This window comes from Perca fluviatilis, chromosome 14 (assembly GCF_010015445.1).
Source record: "Perca fluviatilis chromosome 14, GENO_Pfluv_1.0, whole genome shotgun sequence".
Classification (NCBI taxonomy): domain Eukaryota; kingdom Metazoa; phylum Chordata; class Actinopteri; order Perciformes; family Percidae; genus Perca; species Perca fluviatilis.
This window is the reverse complement of record NC_053125.1, coordinates 29,408,362-29,422,666: the sequence shown is the minus strand read 5'-3', so window position 1 is coordinate 29,422,666 and position 14,305 is coordinate 29,408,362. Positions and strand designations below refer to the sequence as shown.

The 14,305-nt window shown below is 39.1% G+C and overlaps 1 long non-coding RNA gene across 1 annotated transcript; it reads right to left on the bottom strand.

The window, feature by feature from the left end:
• Window positions 1–917: 917 nt before the first annotated feature.
• Window positions 918–8,404, bottom strand: LOC120572956. The gene is made up of 7 exons (XR_005641520.1): window positions 7,777–8,404; window positions 6,909–6,947; window positions 5,470–5,824; window positions 3,990–4,030; window positions 2,917–2,946; window positions 2,274–2,351; window positions 918–2,122 (listed from the first exon to the last, which is right to left on the bottom strand). It is a non-coding gene; the product is annotated as an uncharacterized LOC120572956 (long non-coding RNA).
• Window positions 8,405–14,305: the final 5,901 nt, after the last annotated feature.

The following is a 14,305-nucleotide window of genomic DNA, read 5'->3' as shown; positions in this document are numbered from 1 at the left end:
ATGCCGGTATTATTCGGGTTTTAGAGGAATTCTTTGGACATGTATGCAGAACATTTGGAATATGTGACTCAATCTGGGTTTTTACCACAGGCTTATGGTCAGCTCTGCGCGTTGCTATGGTTTCTGTACACAAACCAACCAGCCAACGGTTTGCAGGGCTGCAGACCCGATAAGAAGGAGAAACACAGCTACTTTTAAACCTTATCAAAGACTTGGATATCAACAGGTTTTTGGATATGAGCACACATCGCTACAACGACCTTTTCGAGAAGCTGGTTGAAGGAATGAAAGAGGGACACTGTGTTCACACGGTCCAACAAGTCAGCCACCACTGGTAAACTTTGAAAAAAATCATATTTTGCATGAATACATTTAAACGTGAATATTAGTGGAATATTCTCTTTCATTAACCATGTAAACTGCTTAGTCGGAATATTGTCTTTTACGGAATTAGGGCAAAAACCGGAATATTATGTCCATGTAAACGTACTGATCGATGTAAACTGCAACTTGACTGGTTGGTGGAAGCAAACAATCGCAAGGTAGTAGTTCTAGTTTCAAAAAGTCAGTCTGCAGGCATTGCGAAGTAGAGCGATGATCTCTGCTCTCTTATTGTTTCTCTCTCTGTCCTCTCTCTCTCTCTTGCTTTTCAACAACAAGCTTCCTTACTCTGCATAGCTGTTACACATTCATGACAAACTGAACTAGAAATCAAGTGAATCTCTTCCTGACAACAACTAATCTAAAACTAAAAGTATCTTTTAGGTGAATTGACTTTTAGGGAACAGACTGCAAATGTCTTCTCCATATATCTGACACGTTTAAAGTGTTAAAAAGAAAAAAAAGATCTTATCATTCAATGAGGAAGGAAATGTTAATTCAATTAAAACTGTAAGAAAAATCTCACGTAGCCTACATGATGAAAACATATTTTTATTAACGAACAATCAAAAATTCCAGCACCTCATCCTGTGTCCAGATATTTCACAGCTTACAAAGCTCACAATTGTTGTGTGATTTTGGTTGTGGAATAAAAGAATGAGCAATTCCAAAATACAACCTTAAGTAGTGCTTTCCAGAACAGATGTAAAGTTCTTCACAGTCAGTAAAAAACAATGATACAATGAAGTGAAGCAAAAGCACTGTTAACGGCAGCACAGTAAGGAAAACTATTTAAAAATCAATATAGACTTTAAGAAATCCCTGAGATGATTTATAAAATCATGATCTAATGTATCAAAAGCTCAAGTATCAAAAAGCACGTATATCAAATTAAACATTTCATGATTAAACTGTAAACTATAACCTAACAGACCTTCCAAACACTGAGGCAGCAGAGTAATCCCTTCTTTCATCCTTCATCCTTGCAACTTAGTTTGTAGGGGTGGGAAGCACCAGAGGCCTTCCTGATGCGATATTGTCACGATATATTCAGATATATTGCAATTTATGACCTTTTTCTTTCAGCTTCAAATTACACCCCCAAACGAAAACTTGGTCAACGTCTGTGTTATCTAAAAAGATAAAACATGTAGTGGACTGTAAACACAATTGATTTCCTTCATCTAGTACCTAAAAGTTAAAATCTCATGTACAATTCAAGCAAAGACCAATACTTTCATCTGTGTATCGATACAGTATTGCCACAAAAAATATGTGCGATATAATGCAGTATCTTATTCTTTTGCCCATCCGTACTAGTTTGTGCAATCTCAGTACTGTAGTCTCAGGTGCATTTTATCTCCCAGAGCAGCTGTATTCAAACAAAATAACAGTACGCCAACAGCACCATCATGAGGTCCAACAGAGGAGCTGCTGCTATCAGGTACATCCAGGATACAGAGAATAAACAAACTATGGGTTGCCTTTTTTTGAGAAGAAAAATAGAAAAATAATGCTTTATCATTGTTGTAGCAACCAGTGTGTTTTCCTGGAGGCACCTGATTAAAGACAAGGATGTAATAAAAGCTTTTTCTTATTTGGTAGCTTATATTGGCTTGTAGCTGAAGAGTTATGTTTAAGTGTTTTTACATATTGTCTGGGCTTAGGTTGGTAGGAATATTAATTTTCTCTTTTCTTGTCTGACCGTTGCGTCCTCTCCTGGCTCTTCTTGAACTCGTACCTATGTGACACAAAACCAGTTTTTATCGTTTTACTCCCATCACTTCCACTGAAAGCACATCAAAGGATCTTTTAATGTCCGATGTGAAAAAAAGGAACGATTATGGCAAGATAAAGCTGATGAATGAAGAGAGGAGAAATGTGTGACTTACTGATCGTTCCATATTTCTCTAGTAATGCAGCAAACACAGCAATGCAAACGTAGCCAATACCAATGTCACTGTCACGTCCTGGAGAATAGATGTGATGTGTCAAGATTAGTTCTTTACTGTGGGATTCCAAAACATATCCTGAACCAACTCATTCAACTGATGAGATATGTGGGTTGTTACTTACTTCAGAGTTTTAAAAAAAAGGAACAAGAAAGACGCAATAAAATCAATCTGAGTAAATATTCCAACCTGTAATAACTGAGTCCTGAACACTTGAAATGTTAATTTGTTAGCAAACTGTTGCTTATTTCCACATCCAGACATTATTAGTCTGTTATTAGTCTGGTTCGACGACTGTTCACTTACAGGATAGTTGCATATCTGCAAACAACCCAGAGCATTTTTTTTACCCCTTTCAAGGAGTGTATGCTCCCGTTGCCAGACCTTCCTCCGCAGCGCTGTGGAGATAGGTCTGGCAATGTGAGACTGAGCCGTTACAGAACAACATGATGATCCATCAGGATTCTTTGTGTTTGTGTTCACCTGATGAATGTCAGTCTAATATTCTCTCTTTTAGCGGTTTTTGGTCTCTACTGTCTGTCCCTTTAGCTGCTGTTGTGGGTTCTTTTTTTCTTTTACTTACCGGGATACTTTTTTGGCTCTGGTTCGGTATCTATGGAAAAAGAAAGCAAAAGAATAAAAAAAAAAAACAGAAAATAAAATACTTAAAGTGCTCATATTATGCTCATTTTCAGGTTCATAATTCTATTTAGAGGTTGTACCAGAATAGGTTTACATGGTTTAATTTTCAAAAAACACCATATTTTTATTGTACTGCACATTGCTGCAGCTCCTCTTTTCACCCTGTGTGTTGAGCTCTCCGTTTTAGCTACAGAGTGAGACATCTCACTTATGTTACATCTTTGTTGGGATTCGCACATGCGCAGTACCTAGGTAAGTACTACTAGCCAGTCAGAAGCAGAGTATGAGGGCGTGCCCTGACAGTACCTAGGTAAGGACTATTAGCCAGTCAGAAGCAGAGTATGAGGGCGTGCCCTGACAGTACCTAGGTAAGGACTACTAGCCAGTCAGAAGCAGAGTATGAGGGCGTGCCCTGACAGTACCTAGGTAAGGACTACTAGCCAGTCAGAAGCAGAGTATGAGGGCGTGCCCTGACAGTACCTAGGTAAGGACTACTAGCCAGTCAGAAGCAGAGTATTAGGGCGTGCCACGCTAGCAGCTAGGCGAGCATTATAACGTTTGTCTCTGAAGTAAAGGCTGGACTACAATAGAGCTGTTTGGAGCGGTTTGTGAACAGTGTTTTCTGTTGGAGATGGTAAGTCCCTTTGGGTGGGAATTTTGGGCTTTTTCACTTTGTAAACCTATAACATGCACAATAAAGGAAAGGCAAAAAGCGTAATACGAGCAAAATAATTATGTGAGCTAATCAAATCAGACTTTCCTGGGGGGAAAAAAACGCATGTTGATTTCCTGTTGCAGCATCACTGAACAGTGTTTCACACAAGTCTCCAAATAGTACGACCATATCAGTCCTTAATTCTAATAAAAAACCAGGAGCGTTTCATAAATTACTTGTTTGATCTCTAAAATTTGTGAAAAATGTGGATAAGCAAACAAGCAGAAAATAAAGATAATTTAAGTGACAATTACAAAAATGAATGCACTTAGTTGTCTGCCATTTCTATTTTAACTTACGGATGGGTATTGGGCTTTGTTCTGCATTCCTGGATCGTCCACTGCAAAAAAGACCAAAGTGATTAGGTAATCAGGAAAGATGGGACACATGGCTTCTTATATTTAGAGAATGTGTGACATGCACCATCAACACCAAAACAAATTCCTTGTATGTGTAAAACGTAAAACGTACTTGGCAATAAAGCTTTTCTGATTCTGACTCTGAAGAGTCTACAGCTACATGCTACATGCTAACAGCTCTGTGAGGCTGTACTGAGTTCTTCCTGCATGTCTTTACGAAATGTAGATGGATCTTCAGGGCTCAACAACAAAAGGTTGCCCGACGGCCCGGGGCAACTAAAACGCCAACGGGCAAGTTAATATAACAACCCACTTGCCTGTTTGAGCGTTATCATTTCATAAATAAATATTTTGATGTTTATATTTCCCGTTTTTTATGCTTTTTTTTAAGCTTTTGAATTTTTTCACCCTTTTTTCGATAAAAACTATTTGTATAGGGGCCAGTAAAAATAGACCTTGGGCAAGTAGAACTTTTTTTTTTCACTTGCCTGACCAGACAAGTGAAAAAGAAAACCTAACGTTGAGTCCTGATCTTGGTAGAAGTGTGTTGCGTGTTTATTGGCTTACTGACAACTGATGAGACTTAAGGCCTCTTTGCAGTCGCCGCACCCGACCTGTCGAGCGCCAGTGTCAAAATGACGTCGCATTGGATAGTAGATCTCGCTGGCGCCAGAGGTCGTGCACCACTCTATTTCTTTCAGCGGTGCACGACAAAGCAGAAACAGGAAGCATGGACGAGTTTGAGGGTAACTGGATGCCAGGGCTCTCAGAGTGACTGCAAGTCTCTCTGGTTAACTCACCGAGTTAAGATGAGTTCTTTTATGGCGAATGAAAGGCTTGATCCGACTAAGTAGGTCATGGAATCGTTGTCGATAACCTATTTCGTCGGATTGAAGTCAATGCTGCTCTTTTCTTTTTTTTGCAGTTTTTTTTTTTTTTTTTTTTTGGGGGGGAGTTTTGTTTTTAGTCCTTTTCCTCCGCAGCCGTATAAATAGTAAAGGCGATCTCGCTGACTTCCTAACGGGTCGGGAATGTCAAGTATACCGGACGTCTTACTCTTTTGGTATTGACGAGGCACTAAATAGCCTTTTGGACAATTTAGAAATCTGGTTTTAAACCTGCAAACTTGTACTTGCTGATTACTTTGCTTTACATGGTTGTACTTTCTTTTGAATCCTTATTATCCTAATTTACTCATCAAATCAAAAAGTTTTAGTGTCTTTCTATCTTCCTTATGACGGTGTCGCTTCTTTTCTGTGGTGTTTTTTTTGTCTTTGTAATTTGACTCGATGTCAGATCATCTCAAGGATCTGTCGAGTATTAGGCAGCTGGATGCCATTAAGTTACTGTAAACGTGTCCCCATTATCACCTACAGTAATGTGTGTATCTACGTGCTCAAGCAATGAAAGTTTACGTTACCCTGTTTGATCTTCAGTTCAGTAGAGCAGGGGAATTTGGGTATTCTAGTTCCAACCCAGCAGTAGTATGTTCCCGCGTCACTTTCTCGAAATGGGGAGATTTTCCACGCTAGTTTCCCTTCGCTTAGTTCCCAGCTGCTGTCAGGAGATACTCTGCCACGGAATCGGTTTGCCTGTTCTTCTTTAGAAAAATCCTCTACTTTTGTAAACCAGGGCATTGTCGGAATTTTGTTTGCATTCAAAAATAAAGGCTTTCCACTTTGTCGCATCGGATCCAGACTCGAGGTGGAAGTCTAAAGTGATGTCGTCTCCGACCGCTGCTTCCAGGCTCTTTGGGCAAATTAATTGAACATTTTCTGTAACGAGAAACAACATGAAACCTTCAGAATAGAAAACTGAAAACGATGTAAACGTATCCTTTAACCCTCAGGTTGTCCTCTATATTTTCATATCAGAAGTTTGGGTTTATGTCAACCAAAGTGCCCAAAAATAACATGAATTGTTCTATAAAATTATGGATCAGTTCACTACTTTCAATGCATTTTGGGTGTTTTATTCAATTTTATAGCTTTTGAAAAAAATTGAAGTGGTTTCAAAACTGTATCCTGACTAAACTTTGACAAGAAAAAGCTGTTTTTCTTTTTTTTTTTTTTTTTAAAGCCAAAAAAACATCAGGAAAAACATCAGAAAAAGTGTTAATTTTTTTAATTTTGACCCGGAAGGACAATGAGTTGCAAAGTCCACAGAAAGAAAACACAAGGGTTAAGAAGTGGAACTATGTTCCTGCATTTATTGCAAAAGTTAAGTTAATAAGTGGAACTTTTGAACAAACATCAAGGTTATTAAAGTTTCTAATTTTCAATTAGTTTCTATTTCATTTTAGTTTTGACTTTTGGATTTCATTTGAGTTCAGTTTGGGTCTGTTTGGTTTAGTTTTTATATATTTAGTTTCAGTTTGTTTTGTCACGGCCAGGGATAATGTCTCAGAAGTACGTAGCTACATAAACATGCAGAAAACTTGGGCTTGGACAATAGCCGTGATGTTTAATGCTTAATCTTTGAGCTACTTTAGTGTCCGATGTGAAGCAGTTACAGCACAGCAGGGGGCCAAAGATCGGAATCGAACCCTGGGCCCCTGCAGTAAGGACTGAGCCTTGGTACATGGGGTGCACTCTCTACCAGGTGAGCTCCCAGGGCATCCTGAGGTTTTAGATTTTGTTTAGTTTCAGTTGACTAGAAATGTTTTTCAAAGCTTATTTTTTGGTTTTGGTTGACTAGAACAGCTCTGCTACTCACCCAGCAACATTATCTTTATTTGGAGAACTTAAATCTGATGACCTTTAACACCTGACTGCTTCAGCATTCAACCGTTTCTTGTAGCAATGAAGCGAGGAGTTACATCGACACTATAAGGGAAAAACAGCTTCTTTTTTAACTTACCGCGCCCCTCTCTTCGCTCTCTTTGCTCTGCCTTTGGCACTGTGAATACAGAAAAAAATGACAAAAACGTGATATTAAAATATAGCATCACATCAGACTGTCCTGGGGAATCCAACATATTTAGCATTCAGACTTCCTGTTGCAGCATCACTCCACACTTTGTTTCACAGTATTTATTAAAACAGATGTCTAAGCAACAGCTGGTCCTAATTGAGAATGTATTTGTATTATTTGTATGCATATGTGCAGGTACATTTCCAGTGTTGTCTCGGCCTCTGTGAGATGACTTAACAACCAACCCAGATAAAGATCTCTTTGGTCACTCCAAACGAGATGAAATTAAAAATTCAGAGATTACATTTAAAAAAAAAAAAAAATCATTACAAAACAAATTAGGCTACAGAAAGAATCAGACTAAACTGGTTGGTACAGCCGGATGAGTCAGCATTTCCTCCATGATTGGCCTACAATCACTTCAGCCTGACTACTTTATGATATTTTATGATAGGTTTATATTTGAATATTCACCACATACTGTGCTTTCTTGTCTTATCTACGAGCTTGTGTATCGGTATCTCTTCTTATCTACATCATGGAGGATTAATGGACAGAACAATGGCACTTGTGGCACTTTCAAGCAAACCATAACTGTAAAAGTGAGAAACCCATTTGACAACTGAGCGGCCGCGTGCCTGCTTTCTTTTCTTTTTTAAGGGTTTTTTAACCAAAGTTCAATCAAGCAACAAATCGCACAATAACTGAAATCAAGTAGGCTACGCAAATTAGCCACGATCCTATTATTAAAAAAAAAAAAAAAAAGAAGATCTAGCCCACAATGATTTAGTCCAAGTTAATGATGTAACGTTACCTGTGGTGGCTGCAATGATGAGCAGATAAATAATGAAAATAGATCCGAACCATAGGATAGTTATCCACTTCATCGCTGTGTCAAAATGTCGTTCATATGTATTTTAAAAGATTAAAACAAAGTGTTACATGTCGTCGGAGCTTTAACAAAGACGGCTGCGTCATTCTAAACGTTTTACTTTCGTTCTGAAGAGGAAATATCAGGCCTAGGATTAAAAAAAAAACAACAGTTTGGATAAAAGTTGGTCTTATTCGTTGTCAAAAAGCTCCTGTCTGATTTAGAGGCGTCCAGTCATAATCCCACAGATGGCATCGGACCACTGGCTCCTCAGCCAAGCGCATATACACCAAATGTGACAGCCCGGTATGCGGGTGCGGAAACCCCGCGGCTGCGTGCCGAAAGAAACAAGCTTTAAAACACTATAAGGGTAAAAGAAACACGATAAATTTACAGCCCAGGAGATTGTGTAACAGCTGTTTTTCCTGCAACAAATTCCAGCACAAAGCACAGTCCCTCGATCCGTCTCTTTATTTTGATTTCTCTCTTTCTCCGTGAAATGATGCTGCCTTCGGTGTATCAGGCCGCCAGGAAGTGCGATGGGCTCAGTGGTGTAGTCTAATGTATTGTAGTGGATATACTGTAGGCCTACTCTATATTGGCCATAATCTGCCTTTGGTAGATATATCATAGTGGGGGGGTCTGGGTGTCCTTCCCTAGGGAATTTTTAAGCATCCACGACTTCATTTCCTGCATTCTGATACACTTGTAAGCACCAATTTACGGTGGAAATCTCTTTATTTAGCCTATGTGAAGAAGAATAGCACAGATGACAATTCAAAAATATGATGGAAAGTATGCTGTTGCGTGTCATTTGGCATTTTTAAGTGGGTATATGGAAATCCTGGAGCTTTCTTAGTGGGTATACTGCGTATACCTGCGTATCACGTAGACTACACCGCTGTATTATATGTAGACTGTTGTTGACAACATGCATTATACAAGAAATCAGGTAAATAGCAAAAGCACGTTGACATCAAGCCTAATTCTTACAGATATATGAATAAAAACACACAAAATAATACAAACGGACAATAAATTCACAGATATGCCTACATTACATACAAAAATAAAGAAATAGAGGTACATGTAAACATATAAATAAATCACATTCAGTCAAAGGTTTCTAAAAGTTTCCTACTTTTTTATATTTAACATTACAATTTAATGTCTTGAGTAGAGATTTTAGTTCAATGACAAAAATTAGGAGTGAATATAAAATTTGGCATATAGAATAGTGCAATTAATTGAATACCCAAGACCTCCATTTCCCTGAATCATCATAGAAACATATAATATATTTATGGTTAAAAGAGTAGACAGAGTTAGTGGGTGCTTTAAAGCAAATTGACCATAGCAGAGCGGCCAAACTTTGGAATTACAACTTCCTGTCTCCTTGGCTGTCACTGAAGATTGAGGATACCGTGAGCTGCATCCAGGGCTGGACTGGCCATCTGGCATACCGGGCATTTTCCCGGTGGGCCGACGGACATTTGGGCCGATTTGCTGATATAAAGAGGCCTTTTTTATTTTTTTGGCCGGGCCGGCCCATAAAAAACTCACAGCGGCCCATTGGTTAATTTTCTTTATTGACACTGGCCTGACCCAATGAAATTGAGGAACCCCCTTCCCCACTCCGGGCCGCAAATTTACGAATCCCACTATGGCCACGCCTCCCGGCCCTGAGACGCGAGCTGTAATAGTTTTGCTGGAAGTTTAGCATTCACGTTGTAATGGACAAACGACCACCAAAGTGCAAGGGAAGTGCAGAGAAATTAGAGGAGAAAAAGATTAAGAATCTACAGGCGGAGTCCTCAAAAAGTTCTGACATGTTTGGGGCTGTAGTAGCTGCTTCAACATCAGCATTACCTGAAGCCGAGGAGGAGGCGAGGTGGCAACAACGATGTCAGGGAAGAAGGCGAGGAGGAGGCGAGTGAGGAAAAGATGGAAGAGAGAGTAGATGACGAGGACTAGACAAATTAACAGGGACTTTCAGGAAGGGAGGGAGGCTGAGTGTGTGTGTGTGTGTGTGTGTGTGTGTGTGTGTGTGTGTGTGTGTGTGTGTGTGTGTGTGTGTGTGTGTTCGTGCTCGCGCGCGTGTCACGTCATAACGACAACAAGCAGTTTGGCTGTATCATTAAAGTTAGTGGCTGTCAGGTTACCTATCTGTTTAAGCTTACATTGAAAATGCTAGCGGTTAGCCTGTTGGCTAGCTGAAAAGTCTGTGTGATCTATAAAATCAGTGTTGATTAGATAATACTTTTATTAATACTTTATTCATCCCACAATGGGGAAATTCACTTATTACAGCAGCAGTGTTTCCACAATAAAAACAAACCAACAAACAACCAAACAAACAAACAACAGGCAAACAGCAGACAATGTGCAAAAATGAATGTAAAGTGGCATTATATAAAAAGTATTTAAGTAAAGTGAGGTGGGCAGTGCAAAAAAAAATACTGTAATGTAATTGACGTGAAATTAGATTGAAAAATATGTAATTACATAATAGCAAAAGTAATTAACCATAATATAAATGATATTTAAGTGTGACCATAATATAAATAATATTGAAAAAGTAAGTACTTGGAATGGAAAAAATATAAATACAGATGGATAAATATAAATACAGATAACAAATATTTACATAGAGCCATGCTGAGTGGTGGGTGATTGAGACAGGACCCGAAAAAACTACAACATTATCGGGTGGTGCAGGTGTTGTAGAGTCTGACAAATTGATACAAGCATCAGTGTTCTTGAATTGCTCAATTAGCTTCTCTTGTATTGGTGCTCTTTTCCAGGGCATATACTGTCCTACTCTCAGCTTTATTGTAGCTTTTAGGAAGGGTTATAGTTATGGTTACAGTATTTAGCAGACACTTGTGTCCAAAGCGACAAAATGTGAATCTTACAATAGTTAAAATTAACAGTAAACTGTTTTTAAAGTTGCTAAGCCAATATTAAGCAAAATAGTAATGAATTTGTCCGACCAATCACGGTGGGTGTGGGCCGCCTGGGCCAAAAATGCCAGGGCCGATTTTTTGTCCCAGTCCAGCCCTGGCTGCATCTCATGTCGCTTCCTTGACTCCCTCACCTGCCTCCCTTCCTCGCGTCTTAGTCCCTCCCACAGAGGAGGCATGGAGGAGACGCGAGGAAATCACGGGAGGAGAGAGGGAACGAGCAAATGTGTTGTTAGAGGGATGAGACAACTCCTTCAGCTGCACGGCTTCTGGGAAGGCTGCTGTCGCGTATCCTCGCCTATGTCTCCTCGATGATCCCTCCTCGTAGCAGGACTAAGAGCTTTGAGATGGTCTTCGCCGAGGAGGGACAGAACTACATCCGGTTCAGCCGAGGACCGAGAAGTCGAGGCGCTATCAAAACAACAACACAAAGACAGAGGAACATATGGCAGAAATCTGATTTGGTTAATCTGACTGTTCTCATTGGTAAATATCATATCTATTGTAGTGGAGTTAAGTGGAGATATTCTAAGCCTTCTTTTTTTTGGTTAATGAGGGAGGAAATGTTGGGTTCCATTAATAATGTAAGACCAATTTCACACGGTGCATGTTAACACCATTTATTTCTTTATTAAATAATCACAGTTTAAGCATCTCATCCTCTTAGTGTCCTGGTGTTTCACAGCTCACAAAAACTGACGACATCAGCGTGTGATTTTTGTTGTAAATAAAAGTATCAGCAATTAAATATGTATACAGTTGTATACAGTAATATTCAAATAAAATAAAAAGATTTTAAAAATATTCCCCCAGTAAGTCCATATGCTTTCATCCTAAAAGTTAGTTTTGCCATCTCCAATGCATTCCCTATCTGGTATGAGACATCGAGAGGCCAGATCTCACTCATTTACACACCCAGTATGACCCGCATCTCTGTATCATTATTTTTGGCTCCTTGGTTCCACGTTAGTATGAAACTGTTGGTTAGTATACAGTATATGGCAGCAAAATAACACTGTCAGAAAATTGGCTGCATCTGCTAATTCGTGAGAATGTGTACCTCAAATAATTAGTGTTTAAATGTTTTGTATTTTCCCCTGCGGTCAGTCAACTCTACAGTGTGTAAGAAGCAGACAGGAGATGCAGAGCTAAATGGAGACACTGAGAAATATATTTTATATCTATGAGACGTTCTTTTGGACAGATGAGATTTAATCTGGTTAAGAGGACCTGAGAACAACAACTTTAATCCCTTAGATGGTTTATTAAATCATGGTCAGAACAAACAAATACTAAAAAAGTGCTCATAATCAATGCCCTCACTCTATTTTAGTCAAGAATATAAAAAAAATTAATTCACATATAAAACATTTCACATTGTTAAAAGTTCTGGATGAGAAGTTTGCACTTTCAATTATTTTATGAAAAACATGCCAACAGTTCTGCTTTTACGTAAAAGCAGAACTGTTAGGCATGTTTTTCATGTTCCTTCAATGCATGGGGATTTATTTTCACAGAAGCAGATTAAGGCATATATTATGAATGTCAGAATGCATTATAAAAACACATATGTCATTGTGCACCATATTCTCATGAACAGGTCAGGGTTGATATCGTACAAAAGATTATGCACAACAATTTGTGTGTTATCCTAAGAAATGATGCCGACTGCCAGCTGGTCACATGACAGTTGAGTTTATCGGTCTTTAGGGTTCATTCTAGCCGACAAAAGGTGACTTTGAGCCGGGTTCAGAGCACCGTGAGTGGACGGTTGTTTAAGAAGAATTTACGATTAAGTTAAGTCGACAAAAAGTCACTGTCCTGCGGCGATGATAGTTGAGGCACCAAAACGACTAGTTAAGATTAGAAAAAAATTGTGGTTTGGGTTAAAACACCGGTCCCTTTAAGTACTACTTGTGAAGTAGTAGTAGTAGTGTTGTGTGTGTGGACATTGGACCAGAAGCTGTGGAATGAATTACTGTTGTATTGGTGTCATGTAATTCCGTGTGGGACGGGCCACTTAGTGGCATGACACGTAACTAATAAATATCAAAATATCAAATCATCAGTACTCCGGGGACATGAATACCTGTTTCCTGGATCAAAGTCTTGTGTTTTCTCCTTTACTTCTTCCCAGACACGAACTCCACTCCCCGGCTCAAAAGCCCTGTGTTTTAGGACCTGAGCGCTCTTATACAGCAGCAGTCATTGTGGTGCTGACCGTTATAAATACATGGAATACATAACAATTACAGTGCTTTAGTTTTCATGGCTATGTGTGTATGTATAGTTCATGAGAGCATCCTGCACTGTGACAGTAAGTTGATTTAAATAAAGTTTTTCATTCACAGACTCTTGGCTATTCAGTCATAGTAACAGCAGGCTACTATATGATAACAGTGCCACTATGAGGTCAGCTGCTATTGCTTGCATCCAGTGAATGCAAAACTCTTAAAGGCCCTGAGCACCCATGCAGGTGTTTTCATTTAATCTGGCTGATTTGGCTTCTTCCTAGGACTGTGTGGGTGTGGTTAGACTGAGTTAAGGCTGTTAATTTTGTCACCTATTTTTAACTTAGTTTTAGTCTTAGTCTTGTGCCAAATGTCCTTGTTAGTTTTAGTCATATTTAGTCATTCACATATCTTTTTTTGTTAGTCAAGTTTTAGTCGCCTAAAAGTCTCGTCATTTTAGTCTAGTTTTAGTCAAAACATGTTAGTCTTTTTTTAAAATAAATTATTTCTGATAACCATTTCAGTCAAATAGTTATAAAAATAAATAAATTCTATAAAGTTATATAAATTTCGAGCATCTTCCTTATTTGACCAGTAAATTCCTGTTAAACGACAAAAACAACCACTGCATGGGAAAAGGATATTTTAGTTTGAATGCAGCACAAGGCTGGCGAGGCGAGTTTCAAGTGAACGCAACATGTGTTTTTTTTCAGACAACAGCAGCTAGAGACTGTCGTACGTCTCGGTGTTAGAATCCTCTACAGTGAAATACAGTCACACTTTACACCGTTCAGCTGTCAGCATTTTAACCGTGTTTACTCCAGCTGCTAGCTAATGGTAGGCTAACGTTACCTGCTGTCAGGTGTAGTGTTAACTAGCTAATGGTAGGCTAACATTCCTCCTGTCAGGTGTAGTGTTAACTAGCTAACGGTAGGCTAACGTTACCTGCTGTACAGTGTTAACTACCGCCCCATGCAGCGATGTTTCGGTTGACTCTAATGTCCGTTTAGGAGCATCAGAGAGAAGTGCAGGCATTTAAGTGGCACCGAAGTGCGCGTTGCTATTCCGTCCAGTAGATAACGGGCACCGGTCAGTGCAGTATTAGCACCGGGTCTCGGTACCCAACCCTAGTAACAGCTGAATATTCTATCTCAGGATGGAAAAGTAGAGATGATTGTAGACAAAAATGAAGAGAGATTTTATCTTAGTTTTCATTTTATGCAAAAAAATTTAGTCTCGTCTTTTTTCGTCAACAATAATGCATGTTAATTCAGTCTT